At 51.5% G+C, this 23,032-nt stretch overlaps 1 long non-coding RNA gene across 1 annotated transcript in view; it reads left to right on the top strand.

Annotated features, from left to right (window-relative positions):
• Positions 1–6,305: 6,305 nt before the first annotated feature.
• The window catches only part of LOC141730008 (uncharacterized), a 34,928-nt gene continuing 18,201 nt past the window's right edge, over positions 6,306–23,032 (top strand). The window contains exons 1-2 of the long non-coding RNA XR_012581506.1: positions 6,306–6,399; positions 7,860–8,573. This is a non-coding gene — a long non-coding RNA (uncharacterized LOC141730008). The remainder of the gene's footprint in view (positions 6,400–7,859; positions 8,574–23,032) is intronic.

Below are 23,032 nucleotides of genomic sequence, written 5' to 3'. Positions count from 1 at the left end.
TCCTTAAGATTCTTCTCCAAATAGGAGAAATGTCAAAGAAATCTGCCAGCTGATCAATCCATGATCCCGTGATCTCGCCAAGCCTATTTACGCTGTCTTTTATGTTTCTAATACTTTCATGAATTGATTTTGAGTGATCTGAGAGATTCATGCAGCACATCCCTTCAAACTCTTCACACCCATGTCCATGGGCGAGCAATAGATAATCGATTGCAGCTCTGTTTTGAAGAGTCGCCTGTCTTATACCACTAACGTCTTTTAACATGTCATCCAATGCGACAGACACAGACCGTGCATGTTTGCTCAACCAGCAACCCATGTGGTCGATCTGAGTTAAAGCCACCCCTGATGCTGTTTGAGGTGAGAAAATCGCCGTAGCAATGCTTGTTTTCTTATCCCAAGAAAATACTTCGTCATTGCAATCTGTCGCATAATTTTGGATTGATCTTTTTCCTCTGCGCTTTTTCTCTCTTAACATGTTCAAATCAGGCGACAGCATTGAAATTTCCCCAATGCCACATGGACCTCCCGTGGCATTAGCAGGAATGCCGTGCCAAATTCTGTCCCCGCAAATTAAAAACAAACCCCGTGGCAATTGCACTGGGACTTGGATTGATCCTTTGGCAGTTCTTTTTGTATATTTGCACCAAGCCGATGCATTCTTATAAAACTCATGATTGGGAGTCAAATCGATAGTTTTTGCCTTCGTGGCCTCCGGAATCTCAAACTGCATGCAGAATCCCATTGTCATGGACCCAAAAATTTCCAATTCCTGAGGTTCTGTAGAAGCCACAGGAAGTAGATGTGTCCAAGCACACCACTCTTTCACAGGATTTTCAATGACCTGCGAAATGTTAACTGCGGAATGCCCTGGAACTGGCCATTCGTCCACTGGCAATCCAACCATGCATGCAGAAAATGGTTTTCCTGGCCTCGAATGTGTCAGGCAAATACTATCTAGATTTGCTGCTTGAGCCAAAGTCTCCCATAGATTTTGCCTTGGCTGATTTACAGGTAAATCTTCTCCCTTACTTGCTGCAATGAATGAAAGAATGATGCACATAAGCATCATGACACTCATTATTACACTTTTATACAGAAATCCCCAAAGTCCTTAGTTTCTTTTTATTTTTCTTCGGGATCGCTCTTTCCGGCCTGAGTCTCGACTTCTGTCTGAGTACTCGTCTCTTTGTTTCTCGGATCAGCGTTCTCGGGTTCTCGCGTCCGGAATGGCTTCACGTGCCGCGCCGACACCCACTTTAGACCTCGATCTGTGGAGATACAAGCAAAACCCTTGCCCCGAGTGATTAGTCTGAAAGGACCCTCTATTTGTCCTGTTTCTGGGTTCCTGATCAAAACCAAGGGGTTTTCCCTTAGCTTTGCCTGTGTGCTATTTAGAAAGTGTCTCACGATTGGTGGATTAGGTTCCGAGGATGAGCTATTTAGGAAATTCAACACATACAGTGCCTTATTTAATTTCATGTGAGGTGTTGCCTCTGGTTCACCCCTTCTCTGTCTGTCCAGAAGGGATTTCAGGGTGTGATGTGTTCTTTCAATGATCGCTTGACCTGTGGGTGAATGTGGAATACCGAACGTGTGTCTGACACCCCATTTTTTCAGGAATTTGTCAAGCACCCTGCCTGTATACGTTGGACCATTATCTGTTTTTATCTCCTGAGGCACACCTAATGCTGCAAATGCTTGCAGAAAATGTCGGCAAGCATGGTCTGCTGTTTCCCCTGCATGTGCTGAAGCAAAGACTGCACCTGAGAATGTATCTACAGAAACATGAACATTTTTGAGCCTCCCAAAAGATGGATATTTCGTGACATCAGCTTGCCACAACTGAAGACTTTGCAGCCCCCGCGGATTGATAGCTCCGGTGGAAGAAGGTGGCTGTACAAACTGACAGTCTGGACAAGCACTAATGATCTCCCTCGCCTGAGTCTTTGTGAGACGAAAGGACTCCATCAGCGCTTGCGCATTCTGATGAAAAAACGCATGACTTAACCTTGCTTGCTCAAAAATGTCCGGCAGTGTTTGCGAAATGGGCATTGTCAACCTGTCCGCTCGAGCATTTCCCTCCGCTAGAAATCCCGGAAGTGTCGTGTGCGCTCTGATGTGTGTGATAAAATACTCTCTTTCCCTGCCCTCTAGCAACGCCTTCAAGCTCGTCAGATAGGAGTATAAAACCCCATTACTGACTTCTTTCAAGAGCGAACCTTCCAATCTCTTGACCACACCCGCAACATATGCGGAGTCTGTCACCAGATTGAGAGGTTGTTTGAACAACTGAAATGCTCGGACAACAGCTACCAACTCCACTATTTGTGGAGAACCCTGAACCTTCCTCACATCAGATTCCCAATCCCCTGTCATTGAGTCTCTCCACGTGATCGCTGACTTGTGTGTCTTCCCTGAGCCATCCGTGAACACTGTGATCCCGTCCAAAGGTTCTTCACTTATTCTTGGTTTTGTTTTATAACATATTTGCGATTGCAGTATCTTGTGTTGCGGAAAGTGGATTGTGCAAGTTCCTGGGAACGCCAACAATGCAATTAACAGGTCTTTCGATTGTTGCATCGCCCACTCGAAATAGTCTTGTTTCAAGGGTAACCTGATGGTTGAAAATTCTCTTCCTGCCATCGTCAGCAACCTTGTTCTCGCTTTTATGATGATCTGTGCTGCCATCTCCAAATCTGTAAGAATTGTTTTTGCGGGCCTGTGTGGTAGGAAAATCCACTCTATGATTATCAAAGAGTCCTTTTGCGACTCGTCCCATTGGAAGATCAAACCATGGAACTGTGTTTTCTTCCCCAGCACTGCCAACTGAAAAGGCAATGTTGGAACAAATCGATGTGCTTGCCTTTTCTGTATCGCGTCTGCAACTTTCTCCAATTCCTTTTTTGCTTCTTGCGTGAGTGTCCTGGGAGACCGAATGTCTGTGTCTCCTCTCAAAAGATCGAGCAACGCTGGGATGTCGCTGTTTGTGATTCCCAAAACCGGCCTCATCCAGTTGATTTCTCCCAGAAGCTGTTGCAAATCGTGCAGATTGGTGATGTTGGTGTTGATCTCCACTTTTTGAGGCTTTATTGTTCTTTCTGAAATTTTCCACCCTAGATATTTCCAAGGTGCAACCTCTTGAATCTTTGAAATGCTGATTTCTAGACCTGCCTTCTGCACCTCTGCGATCACACAGTCACGAGCTTCTTGCAGCTCCCGTTGTGTTGATGCTGCAATGAGCAAATCATCCATATAATGAATGATCTTCACCTTTGGAAATTTCTTCCGTGCTGGTGCCAAAGCTCGTGCCACGTACCATTGGCAGATCGTCGGAGAATTTTTCAGACCTTGTGGAAGAACGACCCAATGGTACCGCTGCAGAGTCGTTTCCTTGTTGATGCTCGGAACTGAAAAGGCAAATCTCGGAGCGTCATCTGGATGAAGTGGGATACTGAAAAAACAATCCTTGAGGTCAATGACCACAAGCTGCCAATCCCTGGGAATCATTGAGACAGATGGAAGTCCCAATTGAAGCGGTCCCATGTCTTCTATGACGTCGTTGATCTTCCTGAGATCGTGTAGCAATCTCCATTTGCCCGATAGTTTTTTCTTGATGACAAACACTGGAGAATTCCAAGGGCTGTCTGTTGGCTTGATGTGTCCCGCCTGCAATTGTTCTCGGACCAGGTTTCTCAAAGCACTCAACTTTTTCCGCTCAAGGGGCCACTGATCCACCCAAACTGGTTTATTGGTTTTCCATGTCAGTTTCAGTGTGGGGAGTGCTGCAGTGACCCCTACTAAAAATCCACTTCGATCTTCGCACCCCATTGTGCCAAAAGGTCTCGACCCCAGACTGTGATTGGCTTTTGGACAATAAAAGGACGAATGACCGCCGTCTTGTCTCCTGGTCCCGTGACAATGACAGAATTCTCACTTTGCAGACACAGAGATGCTCCTCCTATGCCTGAGAGAGAACCCAGTGGCGCGATCAAGCTCCAGCTGCGTGGCCAAAAGATGTATGATATCACTGTTACATCCGCCCCTGTATCGAGCATGCCTGTGATCGCTATTGTTCCGTTCCCGCATGTCAATTGGCATGTGAGCGTGGGTCGGTCTCGACCTATGTGCTTCACCCATGTTGTATGTACTTCAACATGTTCCTTCATAGGGAAACCTTCTTCGTCGAAGATTGACATGACCTCTCCAACTGCGTGTGGCGGCAGTGCAAAGGCTCTCGCGACCACAGTGTTTTCTGGTACAGTCAATGGTGGACGAAGTGCTCTTGCCAACACTGTCAATTCTGTATTTTTGTCCGCTGAGATAACTGTTGGATAGACAATGAGTCCAAGAATACTGCATTTATCTTGTCCGATTATCAGGAAATCTTGCTTCTTATATGAGTCCCCGCGGACACCTGTTGGTATTTCCGCATGATTTTCGTCTAGAAAGCATACTAATTTTGAAGCTGCCAATGTGCACTGTGCCCCTGGTGGGAGGAGGTCTGGGTCACTGTGGAATCGGCTGAGGGTTTTACTGAGGGCGTCTGCTTGTTGCTCACTGATGATTGCCCCGTCTGCTCTTGCGACACCGCCAGTACTTGTGTCTGAGCGCGCTGGTCCGCGCTCCGCCTTGCGTTTCCCGGATACGGTAACGGATTTCCATCTACGTCAGTTCGGGAATAACATTCTTTCGCAGGATGTCTTCCTCTCCCGCACCGTGCGCAAATTGGCCTTTCCGCCTTCTGTACCGGCGCTGGCGTATGTGTTTGTGCACAGTTCCTTTTCAAGTGCCCAAGCTGTCCACATCTATAGCACTGTCCTCTTGGGGGATTGTTCTTTTTCTGCATCGTCGCAAGAACTTTGTTGATGTTCTCATTCTGTTGATGCAGTATTTTTTCCAGCATCTTCTCCAGGGTCTTGTCCTCTGCTTGCTTTTCTGAATGTCCCTTTAATTGATTCTCCCATTCCTCTCTCAATTCATTCTTCACAATCGCTGCGACATGCTGAGGTGTTCCCACCTTGCTGCATGCCTCCACCATCTCTGCCAAGGATGGCCGTCCTGGCATGGCGCTAATCACCCGTTGACAATCCGGGTTGGCATTGCCGAAGGCTAAGCTTTCCAAGAGAGGCCTCTTCGCTTCTTCTATCGTCACCTGTCGATCCACGGCTTGCGTGAGTCGATCGATGAACGACATGAATGGCTCTGTGGGACCTTGCTTGATGCAAGAGAACGGGACTTCTGGAGCTCCTGTTGGTGCGATTTGCATAATTGCCATCCTCGCTGCCTCCTTGATGTCACTTAATACTCTACGTGGCAGCCTAGCTGCTTGTTCCCCTGGGTTGTCATCTGGAGGATCTCCTGCTAACTGCCCCTCTGTGAGGTTTGCATTCGGCCCGCCTTGGTATCTGTTCCGTAATTCAGCGAGATATTTTCCCCATCTTTTTTCCCAGACAAGGCTTTGAGTGTCAGTGAGAATCATTGTCACAATACTTCGAATGTCATATGGTGTGAGATCATATGTAGCGAATGTCCCTCTTAATAGCTGTTTGAAGTATTGTGAATTCAGCCCAAAAGTTTGAGCCGCCTTCCCTAAATCCTTAAGTATTTCATGACCCATCCTTTCCCACCTCGGGTTCTGTCCCTGGGCATCATATGTCACTGGCATTGTCAGATCCCCAGATCCCGGGAATAAATGCTTTTCTTTTGCCAACGCTTTTCTGATTTGCTTCCAATCCATCGTCTTCACTGGCCCCTGAAATTCTTCTTCTTCTTCAGGTTCCGTTGGAATTTGTATAAATAATGGTGCTGTGGATGTTGTTGGTTCATCACATCTCATTTTTCGCCTTGAGGTTTTTGGCCTCGCTCCCAAATCCGAAAAGGAAGCTCGAGGATCCCGTTGATGTTTCTTTTTTGTGGTGTCCACTGAATGCAAGAAGCTCTTTGTTGCTTCTGCTGCTGACAGCATCCATATAGGAACCCCTTCTGATGCTGTGATCTTTATAACATTTCCTTCTTGTAGCTGTTCTTCATCTGAGCTCTCATCATCTTCATGAAACCTTGAAGTCGATGGATAATCCCTTTGTTGTGTCGGCATTGCTTTCTTTATAATGCTTTTCTTTTTATATAATGTTGGGAAAAATTGTTGCATTGTTGCGGTCTCGCCACGAGATGGTGCTGTGGCTCCGCCGATCCAATCCGGGATGGCGTGCACTTCTGTCTTCCAGCCACCAGATGGCGCTGTCACCGGCTTCCCTGGCTCTGGTGACGTAGTGTACTCTGTTGCTTCACTTCCTGCCGGCGGCCATGTTGGTCGCCTCCCTATCTCGGCCCGCGTGTTTTCGGCTTTTAATTCAAGTGAAATTGGGGTTTGAACACCAGAACATCTCTCCTGAGGGGGTGAGTCTTGGACTCCAAGGGTTTTGATCAAGGGCACCAGGTCTGGAGAAGGCGGGGGGCCCCGGGATATGAACTCCCTAACGCGGCCCCTCCCCGCCCGGGATGTTACGGGGGGTGCGACCCGCTCCCGCCCGGACTGCGCTCTCTGCGTCTGCGGGCTCTCCGAGCCGCTCCCTGTGTCTCCCGAACTACTTTCACTGTCTCCATCTTGTTCCACCCCTGAGATATCTCCCCTTTGATCTGCCTCTGACTCTGTGTCCTCCTCCTCCGTTCCCGTGTCTATTTCCCCTTTTGCCGGCACAAGCAGCCTCCCTCCCGCCGGCGGCCGCGTGCGTTCTGCAATCCTGGCGGACCTGCGCACGGGCTCTGATATCACGACCGCACGCCTTCTACGCCCCCGCATAGCAGCTTTTTCGCTGCCTGGGTCAGACGCCCCGGCCCCGGTCCGTGACTTTTCCGAGCCCTCGCGAACTCCGCCTGCCGCACACGCCCCCGCATCCCCGCCGGTCGGGGCTGCCGCTGCCGCTGCCCCCGGTCCCGAGTCATGCAAAGCCGCGCGAGAACACGTATCCTCTGCTTTTTCTTCACCTGCGCTCCCCGCCTGCTCTGCTGCAGCCTGGCTTCCCTGTTCCGTTGCCGCGGCATTGCGAGAAAGCGCGCCCCCCGGTCCCCTCTCTCCCCTCAGCTCCCTTCCCCCTTCTGTTTCCGACTCCCCCATGCTCTCCGGGGTTTTTGGACGTTTTGGGGGTTTCCCAGGGTTTCTGGGTTTTGGGACCGGGTATTTTAATAATATTTCTTGCTCTTTTTTTTCAAGAGCATTTTCGTCTTGGCCTTTTAAGGCCAGAGCTAATTTTTTCTTTCCCGGGGCTTTGCCCCCCGTCTCTTTCAGAGACGCCTCCCCCCCGGACGTCTGCTGCGCCCGGGGGCCCTGGAATTTCATTTGCATAGAAATCCCTTCCAGCATTATTCTTGCAGGAGACAGCAGCTTCAACGCTGTCTCATCTTTTTTAATAGCTAAGAAATATAGGTGTCTATTTATTTCCTGCCAGAACCCCACTTCAAATAGCAGGCACGTTTCTGCCAGTGGGTAGTTTAGCCTTGCCCATAGTAATAATTGTTTTAATTCTTTCTTTGGAATTCCCTCTGTATACGTTTCAGTCACACCCTGTAGGGCGGACAAAATTTCCTGTTGTTCCCGGGAAAGTGTGCCTCCCATGTTGTTATTTTTCAGGCTTTCTTACCGAATCTGTCGTTCACAGAGCAGTCTGGACGTCTCGGTCACTGTCCAGCAGATCAGGAGAAGTGGTTCCAGGGCGCCTTCTGGTTCCAGTCCGGGCTGTTCTGCTACGATTGTCTTCGGCAGAAACTGAGAGGTGGAATTCTCAGTGACTGCTGTTTTTTTTTTTTTTTTGCAGTCTCTGTTAGCTTTTTGTTTTCTTCTTCTCTCTCTTTTTCTTCAGGGCTTTGAAGGTGGTGGTGGTGCCCCCCCCGAAAGGTTGTGGTGGTCAGAGCCCACCCAGGGACGCCAAATGTCCGGTTTATCTCGGCTGTTTGAGGGGCCTGGGAGGCCCGGAGGTGGCCCGGAGGTGGCCCGGAGGTGGCCTTGACGCAGCCCGCGTATCAAAGGACAAGAAGAGGCTTCAGTTCTTCTTTCTGGTTTTATGTTTATTAATTGTTTATCTAAAAAATGTTCTTTCAGCCTAACAAAGATCCGCACAGCAGTCAGCCATGGGCACACTGTGCCGTCCCACGGACCGCCACGTATCTTTATACCCCTAGTTACGTATACAATATTTATCATTTTTCCCCAATACCATCTATTCTTATAACTCGGTGTACTCTTAGTAATAACCAATCCAAAAATGCCACCGTGGCCAAAGAAGATGGAGGAGAGGAGGAAGAAGAAGGAGGGCAGGACACACCCCAATTCCTCCATCTTGCTCCTCTAAACCCCCCTGTACATAAATCCTAAACCCTGTTTCTTACCCTCTAATTAGCTAATCTTTCCACCCTTCACCCCGGTGAAGCCCTCTTATCTTCATAAAGGTGTCGTCTCCTGTGTAGGGTCAAAGTCCTGCCACCAGACACTTCTGGCAACATTCCAGGACTCCCGGGCCCCCCAAGGGTGGTCCCGGGGGCCCTGCATCCCAGGATTCAAATCCTGGGATCCCACAGTGGGAGTTTTGCTTGAAGCCCTTCCCACACTCAGGGCAGCTGAAGGGCCTCTCCCCAGTGTGAATCCGCTGGTGCTGGAGGAGATTGGAGCTGGTCTGAAACCTCTTCTGACACTGGGGACACTCGTAAAGCCTCTCCCCAGTGTGGATGTGTTGGTGGGTCACAAGGTTGGATCTGTATCTGAAGCCCTTCCCACACTCCCCACATTCATAGGGCCGTTCCCCAGTGTGGATGTGTTGATGGATGATCAAGTGGGATCACCGCCAGAAGCTCTTCCCACACTGCAAGCACTTGTGGGGCTTCTCCCCATCATGAAGCTGCTCATGGAACACCAGCTCTGATCTCTGGCTGAAGCTCTGCCCACCTTCCTGGCTCAGGGTGGCTCTTTCTTCTTCAGGGCACCCTGGGATGTGTTTGGAGCCCCTCCTCATGGGGGATGTCGGAGGTTTTTCTCCCCTGTTGGATTCCTGGGCGCTAGAATCACTCAAAATGGCCTCTTTCACGAGGTTCTGCCATGCAGATTTTTCCTCCCTGGTCTCCATCCTCAGTTCCTTTCCTGGGGAAGGAAGGAAACGGAGAGGATGGGATTTGCCTCCATGCCAGAGGGAAGGGGAAGGAGATCCCTCCAGTGCATCCCTGGCATGACGGGGTTGGCAGCAGGGTTGTCCTGCTGCCAGGGGCTGTGCTGGGCTGGGAGACAGAGCAGGAGAGAGGGGGAAAGGGGCACTGACTTCCTCCTCACCTATCTGTGTGTCCCGGGGCTCCTACCTCTTCCTCACAGCCTCGTTCTCCGTCCAATCAAGGTCTGCGAATGGGAAATCCCGTTCTAGGAAGAAAACAAAGGGTGCACACATTGTCTTTTATACTGGTTTGAAGGCAAACCTGGGGAGGGTCTAAACCAGAATTACAATTTAAAAGAAAATTAAGATCAAGGCAATGATACAGAAACACTGCCTTAGACTGACAGAGTCAGGATATAACCTGACACCCTGTTGTTCAGGGTGATGGCAGCAGTCCCAGTAAATGGTAGCTGCAGTCCTGTTGGAGTGATGAAGGTGATTCTGTCGAAGCAGTAACCCTGTAGAAGTGTCTGGTCTTCCTGTGGAGGTCCAGTGGTGGTTTTGGAGCTCTTGTCCTCTGGGAATCCAGTAGGCAAGCTGCTCCTGGTGTAGCAAAGTGTCAGCTTATATCCAGGTAGGAAAGCTTAGATCCTCCCCCTGGGCGGAGCATCCCACAATGGGAGGATGGAATTTTATCAGTCCTGCAGTGACACTCAATGGCCCATTCACAGAAGATATCTCCCCTGCAGGGCGTTATCAGGGGTGAGTCATGGAAGAGATAAAGAACACTGCCCCAGCTGTTTATAACAGTTGCTGAAGGTGGGGATTGAAAACCTGCATTTGGTTACATCTTGCATGGCAGTCTGAAACAGTGGGGTAATCCCTGCTCAGGGGGGTGAACACCACCCCCCTTACCCAAACTGGCTCAGCTGTAAAACCCCCACCCTGGGAAGGGAACACACACACGAGACAATGTCACACTTACCCTGCCCCAGGGAAGGGCTCTTTTTCTGTCATTCCCTTTCTGTCCCCCTTTTTCTATCCCATTTACTGTTCAATAAAATTCATTTTGAATTTGGTTTCATTATCACCTTAATTGGGGCAGAGGAATCTCTCTAACACTTTTCTTAACCAGACTCACCAGACTGTAAAATTATTTTGCCACAGTGAGTTTAGGTACTGTTCTCTGACCCCACGTGCCTTTGACAACAGCATGGTTCCCTCCTCTGAGGAGGTTGTGGGCGTCTCTGGAGGAACTCTTTGAAACTGGGCTGCAGCTTCCTCTGAGTGACTTATGGGAGAACCGATGAAATAAATCGCCTTTGTGGGCCCAGAGTGTAAAGAAAATATTTTGTTGTCCTTCTATTACAGCAACCTGATGAAGGTTTCAGGGTGAGAGAAGTGGACGAGAATCTTGGTTCATGATCAGAAGGCTGGATTTACTGATATATGATATATAATACATTATAACTATACTAAAAGGAATAAAGAGAAAAGTTGCAGAGGCTTGCTAAGCTAAGAATAGAAAGAAAAGAATGAATAACAAAGTTCTGTGTCCAGCAGAAAGCAAGGACCAACTCTCCCGTGAGTGGTCAGCAAATCCAAACACTCACAGAAGACCAATCACAGATGCTCCTGTTACATTCCACATCAGCAGAAAATTATTGTTTGCATTTTTCTTCTGGGGCCCCATCTTCCCAGAAAGGACAAATCCCAAAAGGGAGGATTTTATGAAAAAAAATGTCTGCGACATCCTTCCTTGAAATTTTTTTTAAAATCACAGGAGGAAAGGGAGCAAATGATACCAACGAGACTGACAAGGTTCATTCACACCATGGTGAGGAACACAAGGCTGCTAAAAGTCCTACAAGAAGCTCAGCGCAAGTAGCTAAATTCCCAAATAACTCCTGAATTCCCAGGCTTGAGTGCTTTGTGAAATGTGAGAATCATTTTTCTCTTCATCCCTGTCGCCTTTGTGACAGCTGCAGAGAGTTTACTTTCCTTTTAATGATATCTGTATTGGGCTGAATTTACACTTTTATCAGAATGTGCTAGCAGCTGAGCTGGAGCTGTGCAGGAACCAGTGGAACTTGGAATTGCCACAAAATTGCTTGTACTGTCAGTTTATTAATGTTTGGGATTTGTTTGCATTTTCATCACATCTGACTTGTGGGAAAATCAAATATTCATCAAAGTGATTTATGCAGAGTCAAGTTTGATTTCTGCCAAATTATTTTGTCCAGTGCCCAGGGGATGCTCGAGGGGTCTCTGTGCCTCTCGCCCTGGGGGATGCTTGGCAGGGGTTTGGGGGTGTTGTCCCTGTCCCTGTCACCCCATACCATTCCCCAGGGGGTCTCCATCATTTTCACCCAGGGAATGCCTGGGGGATTTCCCTCCCTCTTGCCCCTGTGCCAGGGGGTGTCTGGGGCAGTCTCTGTCCCTCTCAGCCCAGGGGATGCTCGGGGGTCTCTGACCCCTCACCCTGGGGGATGCTCAGGGGGTCTCCATCCCTCTGGCCTCAGGCAATGCCTGTGCAGGGCTGGGGACCAGGGGCTCTGTGTCCCTCTCACAGCTGAGGCTGCTCGGGGCTGGGGGGCTCTCCCACCTTCTCATACCTGGGGAGGCTGGGGGGGTCTCTGTCCCTCTCAGCCCTGCTGTGACCCCACCCAAACATCATCGGGGTCAGAGGGACAAAGACACCCCCAAACCCCCAGAGGGGCTGAACTTGGGATTTGGTTTGGGGCTGAGGATTTAGGAAGGGGCTGGAATTGGGGCTGGGATTGGAGTTGGGGCTGAGGTTTGGATTACAGCTGGGACTGGGGTTCAGGCTGGACATGGGATTGGCTTTAGGGCTGGGGTTGGGATTGGGTCTAGGGCTAGACAAGTCTGGCACTGGGATGGAATTAAATACAGAACTGTGAGTGTGTCTAAACATGGAGTGAGATTGAGACCAGGATCAGGGTCAGGTTTGGGACTGAGCTCACCCAGACTGGGACAGGGGGGATGTCACTGCAGGATGTCCCTGGCATTATTCCAGCCCTCCTCAGGCACCTCCAAACATGGGGAGCAGCTGGGTGCCCCAAGATCCAGGTGCTCCCACGCTGCCCCTCCATACCAGGCGAGCATTCCCTGAGGGCAGCCCTGACTGTGACCACTGGGGCTCTGGGATCAGCCCTCACATCCCTGTGGGAGCAGCAGCAGACAGGATGAGGAATTTCCCCGCCCCGTTTTTCCTGTGGAAGGGTGAAGTCCAGCTGCCCTTTTCTTCTGGTGCCTCCTCCTTTCCTCAGCTGAGGATGTCAAACTCCCCAGGAGCAGGAAAATCCCCATTCCCTCTTTCCTTGTGGCTGCAGCCTGGAACATCCACCCAGAATGATGGACTTTCTGACAGCCTTGCTGAATGACACTGGCAAGAGGTTTGTGAGAAGGGGAAGAAATTGTATTTTGATAGTAAATAAAAGGTGCAAAATTATTCCTTTCTGTTATATTCCTTTTCAGTTAGTTCTGGTCTGTTTTCAGAGTGCCACCTTCTCAGCTGACTGTGTTTGTGCCCTCCTTTCTCTCCTGCCTCTCTTTGCCTGCTCTGTTTCTCTCTCAGTGTCTCCCTTGACCCAGGGCAGCTCACACCAAAGACCGTGCCCGGATTTAATTCCCAATTCAGGAGCTACAACAACCACGGGGGAAGTTATGAAGGCTCGCGGATAAATGCCACTGTAAGATCTTGCTCCACTTGGCTTTTGGCTCCTTCTTGACAGCTTTGCCCTCAAGGGCAGGAACATCTTTTCATAGCTGAGAACTGGAATTCCAGACCCTGGCAGCGTGTGCCGTGGATCCCAGAGGGGCATTCCCGAGGCTCCCAGGGTGCTGCTCCTGCCATGCCTCCCAAGGAGTTTCTCTCCCAAGGGGAGAAGATCCAGCAGCTCTGTGGGCTCCCAGAGCACACAGCAAAGGTGGCGTGGATGGACATTTTCCAGCACCTTCCCCTCTGGAAGCAGAGGGAGGGAGGAAATAGAAGCGAGTCCTGGAAGGACTGGGGTGGGAAGGGACCCTGTCCATGGATTACGACCCCGCGAGGGAGAGACGCCTCTGCCCCAGTGAAGGAGCGAATGAAAGCGTGGGAACGCAACCGACGATTATTGAACGTGGACTGAACCGAACAAGAAATAGGGAGGAGAAAGGGAGAGAAAGAAATCGGGAAGAGGTCTCAGAGAACAGAAAGAAAAAGGAAAAGTCTCCCGCCTGGACTCCGCAGCTCCCAGGAACACCGCAGGGCGCAGCGCCTTTCACAATTCCAGCCAATCAGAAGAGGCGCTAGCCAATTTCCAGCCAACCAGAGCTTTTCTCGCCCATGACTCACCGGTTGCCAGGCGGGCCCGCAGAGCCCGGCGGCCCCGGAGCGGAATTTGGGGCTCGGGCCTGGGGACGAATCTGCCCCGGGGGGGGGTCCCCGAGCCCCCTGCCCAGCCCTGGGGCCGATCGGGGGCTCCCCCACCCAGCAGCCGGTGCTGCGGGGCCGCGGGGCAGAGCCGTGGGAAAGGGGAGCCCGGGCTGGGAGCGGAGGAAATGCGGGAGGAAGAGGAGGGAGAGGAGCAGCAGGAGCGGGAGAATCGCGGCGCTCGCAGCGCCCACACGCTGAGCCTGCAGCACCCCCTGCCCCGGGAGCATCGCCCCCAGCCCCGAGCCGCAGGGGAGGGCGGAGGCCGAGCTCGCTCCGGCTCCAGCCAGCGGTCTCCGGGAGGATTTTTTGGAGAGTGTTCGGAGCCGGCAGATCCCGGACTCGAGCCCCGGATATCTCCGGGCTCCCTAAGAGGAGCTTTTTCGGGGGGAGAGGAGCCGCGATCGCCCCTCGGGAGGGTCCCGGGGGGTCCACGTGGGGATGGCTCGGTACCGACGGGGCGGGACATTGGTTTTGGGGATCCCTGTGAGAGCCGGGGCTGTGGAATGGGGGACCCCCGGGGCGGGGAGAGGGGAAGGGGCGATACCGGAGCTGGGGGACCCCCGGCAGCCCGGAGATGAGGCGGGGACGGGACCCCCTGACCCTGACAGGGGTGTCCTGGGGTGACTTCATGATGCTCGTACCGCATCGGTGTGTTTAGCCCAGAAATGAGTTCTGCACCTTTAAGGCTGGTTCTGAGAGCGAAGCGGAGGAGGAAGAATCTGCAGTTTGTTTTCAGAAACTGCACTCACTCCTCTACATTCCAGCTGCTGGATGGACAGACAGCAGGAAAGAGCTCTCCTTTGCTTTTAGTCAGTTTTTAGGTCTCTGAGGCAGAGAAGTTCCCTGGACTTTGATTTTTCTTTTTCTTTGGAGCTGTTTAAACCTGCTCTGCACTGAACAACCACAATACCACCAGCAGCTCTTCCCTGAGGCCCACCGGGACGGGCCTGGGCTGAGGCATTTCCAGCGCTGGATGGACTGATAAGAGACTGATAATAGACTGATAAGTCACTGATAAGGCACTGATAAGACGCTGAGTGCCCGGAGCTACAACCAAAGGAGGCACTTTCGGAGTTTGTCATCTATTTTGGAGCAGCAGAAAGTTTTATTGCTTAATATTGTTCAATTTTTGTGCTGGTGAATGCTTTGCCTGTAGAATAAAGTTTATTTCCACTTTTCTCCCCGGAAATATTTTCCCGGACTGGCTGAGGGTGGGGCTGCTGAATCGGCATTCTAGAGGAAACTCCTTTTGGAGGGTTTCAACCAAATTTGCCCTAAACCAGAACAGGGTGATGGAAAGAAGGGGGAATCCCAAGTGGCTGGATTGAGGGGAGGCTGGGGAGGGGGACCTTGGGACCCCAGAACCTCCCAGAATCCAAAAGCAGGACCATGGAGAGGAGGGATCCCCAGGACCCATGGGATCCCCACCAGCCCTGAGATGGGGGACCAACCATAACCCAAGAGGGATGAGACTGGAAATGGGAAACTCCTGGTGGCTTTTTTTGATTCACTCTTGATTTTTGGACATCAGGTGACTTCTAGAAATGGACGTGGGTGGGAGGAATCCCCAACCCGAGGCATTCACACCTTGTTTTTCCCCCAAAAAGGATTTTCCCAAAACCTTCCCACCGTAACATCCCCCCTGTCCCAGTCTGGGTGAGCTCAGTCCCAAACATGACCCTGATCCCGGTCTCAATCTCACTCCATGTTTAGACACACTCACAGTTCTGTATTTAATCTCATCCCAGTGCCAGACATGTCTAGCCCCAGACCCAATCCCAACCCCAGCCCTAAAGCCAATCCCATGTCTCGCCTTAACCCCAGTCCCAGCTCTAATCCAAACCTCAGCCCCAACTCCAATCCCAGCCCCAATTCCAGCCCCTTCCTAAATCCTCAGCCCCAAACCAAATCCCAGGTTCAGCCCTTCTGGGGGTTTGTGGTTGTCTCTGTCCCTGTGACCCCGATGATGTTTGGATGGGGTCACAGCAGGGCTGAGAGGGACAGAGACTGCCCCGACCTCCGCAGGTGTGAGAAGGTTGGAGAGCCCCCCAGCCCCGAGCAGCCTCAGCTGTGAGAGGGACACAGAGCCCCTGGTCCCCAGCCCTGCACAGGCATTGCCTGAGGCCAGAGGGATGGAGACCCCCTGGAGCATCCCCCAGGGTGAGGGGTCAGAGACCCCCGAGCATCCCCTGGGCTGAGAGGGACAGAGACTGCCCCGAGCACCCTCTGGCACAGGGGTGAGAGGGAGGGAAATCCCCCAGGCATTCCCTGGGGTGGAAATGATGGAGAACCCCTGGGGAATGGCCTGGGGTGACAGGGACCAGGACAATCTCCTAGGGACTGGCCTGGGGTGACAGGGACAGGGACAACACCCCCAAACCCCTGCCAAGCATCCCCCAGGGCGAGAGGCACAGAGACCCCTCGAGCATCCCCTGGGCACTGGACAAAATAATTTGGCAGAAATCAAACTTGACTCTGCATAAATCACTTTGATGAATATTTGATTTTCCCACAAGTCAGATGTGATGAAAATGCAAACAAATCCCAAACATTAATAAACTGACAGTACAAGCAATTTTGTGGCAATTCCAAGTTCCACTGGTTCCTGCACAGCTCCAGCTCAGCTGCTAGCACATTCTGATAAAAGTGTAAATTCAGCCCAATACAGATATCATTAAAAGGAAAGTAAACTCTCTGCAGCTGTCACAAAGGCGACAGGGATGAAGAGAAAAATGATTCTCACATTTCACAAAGCACTCAAGCCTGGGAATTCAGGAGTTATTTGGGAATTTAGCTACTTGCGCTGAGCTTCTTGTAGGACTTTTAGCAGCCTTGTGTTCCTCACCATGGTGTGAATGAACCTTGTCAGTCTCGTTGGTATCATTTGCTCCCTTTCCTCCTGTGATTTTAAAAAAAATTTCAAGGAAGGATGTCGCAGACATTTTTTTTCATAAAATCCTCCCTTTTGGGATTTGTCCTTTCTGGGAAGATGGGGCCCCAGAAGAAAAATGCAAACAATAATTTTCTGCTGATGTGGAATGTAACAGGAGCATCTGTGATTGGTCTTCTGTGAGTGTTTGGATTTGCTGACCACTCACGGGAGAGTTGGTCCTTGCTTTCTGCTGGACACAGAACTTTGTTATTCATTCTTTTCTTTCTATTCTTAGCTTAGCAAGCCTCTGCAACTTTTCTCTTTATTCCTTTTAGTATAGTTATAATGTATTATATATCATATATCAGTAAATCCAGCCTTCTGATCATGAACCAAGATTCTCGTCCACTTCTCTCACCCTGAAACCTTCATCAGGTTGCTGTAATAGAAGGACAACAAAATATTTTCTTTACACTCTGGGCCCACAAAGGCGATTTATTTCATCGGTTCTCCCATAAGTCACTCAGAGGAAGCTGCAGCCCAGTTTCAAAGAGTTCCTCCAGAGACGCCCACAACCTCCTCAGAGGAGGGAACCATGCTGTTGTCAAAGGCACGTGGGGTCAGAGAACAGTACCTAAACTCACTGTGGCAAAATAATTTTACAGTCTGGTGAGTCTGGTTAAGAAAAGTGTTAGAGAGATTCCTCTGCCCCAATTAAGGAGATAATGAGACCAAACCCAAAATGAATTTTATAGAACAGTAAATGGGATAGAAAAGGGGAGACAGAAAGGGATTGCCAGGAAAAAGAGCCCTTCCCTGGGGCAGGGTAAGTGTGACATTGTCTCGTGTGTGTGTGCCCCTTCCCAGGGTGGGGGTTTTACACCTGAGCCAGTTTGGGTAAGGGGGGTGGTGTTCACCCCCTGAGCAGTGATTACCCCACTGTTTCAGACTGCCATGCAAGATGTAACCAAATGCATGTTTTCAGTCCCCACCTTCAGCAACTGTTATAAACAGCTGGGGCAGTGTTCTTTATCTCTTCCATGACTCACCCCTGATAACGCCCTGCAGGGGAGATATCTTCTGTGAATGGGCCATTGAGTGTCACTGCAGGACTGATAAAATTCCATCCTCCCATTGTGGGATGCTCCGCCCAGGGGGAGGATCCAAGCATTCCTACCTGGATATAAGCTGACACTTTGCTACACCAGGAGCAGTTTGCCTACTGGATTCCCAGAGGACAAGAGATCCATAACCTCCTCTGGACCTTCAGAGGAAGACCAGACACTTCTACAGGGTTACTGCTTCGACAGAATTACCTTCATCACTCCAACAGGACTGCAGCCATCATTTACTGGGACTACTGCCACCATCCTGAGCAACAGGGTGTCAGGTTATATCCTGACTCTGTCAGTTTAAGGCAGTGTTTTTGTATCATTGCCTTGATCTTAGTTTTCTTTTAAATTGTGATTCTGGTTTAGACGTCCCCAGGTTTGCCTTCAAACCAGTACAAAAGACAATGTGCGCACCCTTTGTTTTCACTCAGAACAGGATTTCCCATTCGCAGACCTTGATTGGACGGAGAACGAGGCTGTGAGGAAGAGGAAGGAGCCCCGGGACACCCAGATGGGTGAAGAGGAAGTCAATGCCCCTTTCCCCCTCTCTCCTGCTCCGTCTCCCAGCCCAGCACAGCCCCCGGCTGCAGGACAACCCTGCTGCCAACCCCATCCTGCCGGGGATGCACTGGAGGGATCTCCTTCCCCTTCCCTCTGGCATGGAGGCAAATCCCATCCTCTCCTTTTCCTTCCTTCCCCAGGGAAGGAACTGAGGATGGAGACCAGGGAGGAAAAATCTGCATGGCAGAACCTCGTGAAAGAGGCCATTTTGAGTGATTCTAGCGCCCAGGAATCCAACAGGGGAGAAAAACCTCCGACATCCCCCATGAGGAGGGGCTCCAAACCCATCCCAGGGTGCTCTGAAGAAGAAAAAGCCACCTTGAGCCAGGAAGGTAGGCAGAGCTTCAACCAGAGTTCAGAGCTGGTGGTCCATGAGCAGCTTCATGATGGGGAGAAGCCCTACAAGTGCTTGCAGTGTGGGAAGAGCTTCAGGCAGAGCAGCACCCTGATCAGCCACCAGATGATCCACAAAGGGGAATGGCCCTACGAGTGTGGGGCGTGTGGGAAGGGCTTCAGCTACAGGTCAGAACTCATCAGTCACCAATGCATCCACACTGGAGAGAAGTCCTATGAGTGTCCCCAGTGTCAGAAGAGGTTTCAGACCAGCTCCAATCTCCACCGCCACCAGCGGATTCACACTGGGGAGAGGCCCTTCAGCTGCCCTGAGTGCGGGAAGGGCTTCAAGCAAAACTCCCACCTCATCAAGCACCAGCGCATCCACACTGGGGAGAGGCCCTACGAGTGTCCCCAGTGTGGGAAAAGCTTCACCACCAGCTCTCACTTGACCAGACACCAACGGAACCACCAGTAAGGGATCCCTGCAAATGCCACAAATGCAGGAACAGCTTCATGCACCACTCCAGCTTCATCCCCAATGGGAGAACCCACACTGGGAAGAGCCCTGGTGATCTATATTCCCCATGATCCATGTTAGGAAGACACCTGTCCCTTTTCCTGCCCCTACCAGTGTTATCATGTGGCATTGAAAAACATGAGGGTCTTGCCATGGCTGTGTCATTACATTCACTCCCACCTCAGAGAATTTCCAGGTGCAGAAAAGGGACACCCTCTCTCTCTCACCCTGAGAAGAAGGGTGTCCTTTCCAGGTTGGGGAAATATGTTGCTGGGGAGAGCCAGGAAGTTATGTTTTAGTTTTCCCAGTGAACTGTTTCATTTATCCTTTCTATTATCAATATTTTTTCAGTTCTGTTTGTCCCTTATCTTATTCCTGTTCCTAATAAATTGTTCTTATCCCAGACCGGACCTTTGCCATTTGTGCTTTCCATGGGAGGCAGGCGGGCAGCGAGGGCAGTGCGGTTTTAGGGGGAACAGGAAATTGGGGAATCCCATTCCTCCACCCCCGCCCCTGGAAACCGAGCATCCCAGCTGGTCCCAGCCCTGGTGGCCATGGCAACAGCCTTGGGAGCGGGTCCCTGGCTGGGGCTGTGGGAACCTCTTCCCTCTGGTGCCCAGGGACAGGAATGGAGGGAACGGCTGCAGCTGAGTCAGGGCAGGCTCAGGTTGGATGTCAGGAAAAGGTTTATGCCCAGAGGCTGCTGGGGCCCTGCCCAGGCTCCCCAGGGAAGGGTCCCAGCTCCAGGGCTCTCTGAGCTGCAGCAGCGTTTGGACAGTGCTGCCAGGCCCAGGCTGGCATTGTTGGGGTGTCCTGTGCAGGGCCAGCAGTTGGACTGGAGGATCCTGATGGGTCCCTCCCAGCACAGCCAAATCTGTGGCTCTGGGATCCCATGAGCCTGGGGATGGGACTGCCAATGGTTGCCATGGCAACGGGATCTGGCTGCAGGCCTGAGCTGGTGTCCATGGCAACCACCCCTGGCATGGAGTCTCCATGGAGCTGCCAAGTGATTGACCATAGCAACAGGGGCCTGGGGATTGTTGCTATGGAAACTGACCACAGCAACAGGAGGCTGGTGATGGCTGCCTGCTAAGGACCAGATTTGTCACAGGCCCTCAGAGGGAACCCATGGGGACTTTCCAGAAGTCTCCAGGCTGTTCCAGAGCTGGAATGTCACAGGCAGAGACAGGGGCCCCATGGAGACCTCCCAGGGCTTTCTGGGGATGGTAAAGAGCCCTGTGGTCAGAGGCAGTCACAGCCATTCCATGGTGACATCCCAGTGGTCCTTGGGCTGAAAAGGCACCCATCTGTCACAGGCACTCACGGGGGCTCCACGTTGACATCTCAGGAGTCCCCAGGCTGCCAAAGAGCCGGCTTGTCTCAGACATTAAAAGGGTTCCTGTCATGGGCAGGTATATTTATATAAATATGTATTCTCTATTATGATAATGATTAGACAAAATTGCCTTAATCAGAAATATTTATGCCAGGCTTTAAGAGACGTAAAAGAGATTATACAGAGCACTAGGAAATTATTTCACAGCAACTGTGTTAAGCAAAACCTGTAATTAAGCAGAGATTGATGTCACTCCCCCAGACCAATGACCATGGGCAATTCCCTTTGGCTCAGCCTGGAGCAGTGACCTTGAGGGTGTCCCCACCGCTGGGAGGAATCCCCACACCCCTCAAGAAAGGAAATGTCAGGAGATGCTGCCATTAAAATTTGGGATGGGACTTTTCTCATCTGAGGTGCTGCCCTGTCAGTCAGATGTGCCTAGGCTGGGCCAGCTCAGCAGCTCTGCAGAAGCTCTCAGTGGTGTCCCTTAGTTGTTCTTTCTCTGGGGATTTTTCCATCTCTGCCACAGTATCAGCTCCCTCTGAGGATGTTGAACTTTGGGATGGAGGAGTCAGGCTGGTTTCAGCATTATTCACCCCTAAAGCAGTGTGACTCCCCTCCTTCATTTCCCACTGGAGGCTTTACAAACAGGGCCTTGCCAGAGATGTTGGAGCCCATTGCAGGCAGAGCCTCCTGCTCCAGCAGGAACTGCCTTTCCTGTGCCATGAGCAGGACAGGTCCCGCTGCAGAAAAAGCCCCAGACCAGCCCCAGCACAGGGAAGGGCTCGGGCACAAGGGCAGAGTGCCGTGCTGGGAGCTGTGCCAGGGAGAGCCTGAGGCACCAAAGGCACCTTGGCAGCAGCAGCTGCTTGCAGGCCGTGGCCAGAAGCCTCCCTTGGCAGCCCGGCCTGGTGGCCACCACTGCAGAGCTGCTGTGTCAGGGCCCATTCCTGGCTGGGCTCTGAAAAGCCACTTCTGCTCCAGGAGCCTGACTGGGAAGCCATTGGCCCCAGCACCTCGGGGACAAGATATTAATGACAAAACTCTTCATGCCAGCAGAGCCAAGGCAGGGGCAGAGGAAAGGGGAGAGCCAGGCACAGGAGATAGGGCTGCCATGGTGATGGCTGTGAGGTCATTGCCCCTGGAGCAGCCTGGCTGCCCTCAGCAGACATTCTGGCCAGAAGCGTTGTGAGGGCACCCAGCACATCAGAGAACCCACACTACAGGAATTCTGTCACTGCGGATGAGAGGGTTTCATTGGGCAAGGCTACACAAATCTCCTGCTCTTGGACAATTCCAGGGCTGGGGAATCCACTTCTCTGGAAAAACAGCTGCAGTTTCCATCCACTTTCTTAATTGTAAAATATTTCCTCTTTGTAGCAAATGTTAATTTGTCCCCATTCAGTTTAAAGATACTGACCTGTTTTCTGTCACTGTAGGATTTATTTTAAAATAACTTCGAATGCTATTTTTCCCTTTTCACAGACCTTGGAGAGGACTCAAAAATCTCCCAAGATGGGGTTTGGAGGCCTCATCACAAAACCAGCAGGGAGAGTCTGCAGCCTCTGTGGTCAGTGGAGTAGAGACTGAGGACTGAAAGGGAATAGCCTGGGAGGGAATGAATGGTGATGTCAGGCTGGAGCTTTCCTTCTTGGAGGATATAAGCATGAGAAGGAAATAATGGCAGCAAGGGCAGCTGGAGAGGCCCACACTCAACACCAGCAGGAAGGAATTTCCCTGGCAGGGCAGGGCTGTGGTGCAGCACGTCCCCAGCAGGAGCCTGGAGCAGCCCAAGGCTCTGTGTGGGCAGGCAGAGGCAGGCAGGAGGCAGAGCTGTCAGCAAAGGAAGGGCCCAGCCAAGTGGGGCAGCCGGGGGATGACAACAGCCTGCAGGGACAGAGACTCAGGTTTGCTCAGCAGCAGAGACACCTTTCCCTCGCTTGTCTCCACCTGTCATCACTGCCACCAGTGTTCTGCTCTACCTGGAACCTGCAGACACTTTCTCGGTCCTGTCCTTCAATGGGACCCATTAACCCTTCAAGAAAACTTCTGTGTTTCAATTTATTTTTGAGTTTTTGAGAAGTTTTTGAGCACACTGTGAGGGACTGAGTCTGATGCAAAGAGCAGCAAAGCCCCAGAGGGTGATTAAAGTCCCTGTGCTGTGTCTGTGCTGCTGAGCTGGGCCGGGCTCCTGGCCCACAGGCAGCTCCTGGCAAGGGCAGCGCTGCAGAGAGACAGCTCTGGCCAGGAGCAGCTCCTGTGCACAGCCCAGCAGGGCAGGGGCACTGCCAGGGCCCCTCAGGGACACCAGCAGGGCACAGACAGAGCTCACAGGGGCTCAGCACTGGCAGGGGCTGTGGCATGTCCCAGTAGGGGCTGTGTCACAAGCAGCACCTCTGTGGCTGTGTCATAGAGGCACAGAGCAGGTGTGATGTCAGCAAGGGGCTGTGGGACAGCCCTGAGGGGGCTGTGTGAGGTCACAGATTGGGCTGTGACATCACAGTTTGTTGTGTGAGGTCACTGAGCAGCTTCAGCGTCATAGAGGGAACTGTGTGACATCACAGACCAGGCTGTGAGATCATGGCATGGCTGCATGACATCATAGAGCTGGCAGTGTGGTCAAAGTATGTGCTGTGACCTTACAGAGTGTCAGTATGACATCACAGAGAGGGTTTTGTGACATCACTGAGGGGGTTGTTGCATCACAGAGCTGGCTGTGACATCAT

The sequence above is a fragment of the Zonotrichia albicollis genome, chromosome 9 (genome assembly GCF_047830755.1).
Source record: "Zonotrichia albicollis isolate bZonAlb1 chromosome 9, bZonAlb1.hap1, whole genome shotgun sequence".
Classification (NCBI taxonomy): Eukaryota; Metazoa; Chordata; class Aves; order Passeriformes; family Passerellidae; genus Zonotrichia; species Zonotrichia albicollis.
The sequence above is the reverse complement of the archived record's forward strand: the minus strand, read 5'-3'. Positions and strand labels throughout refer to the sequence as shown.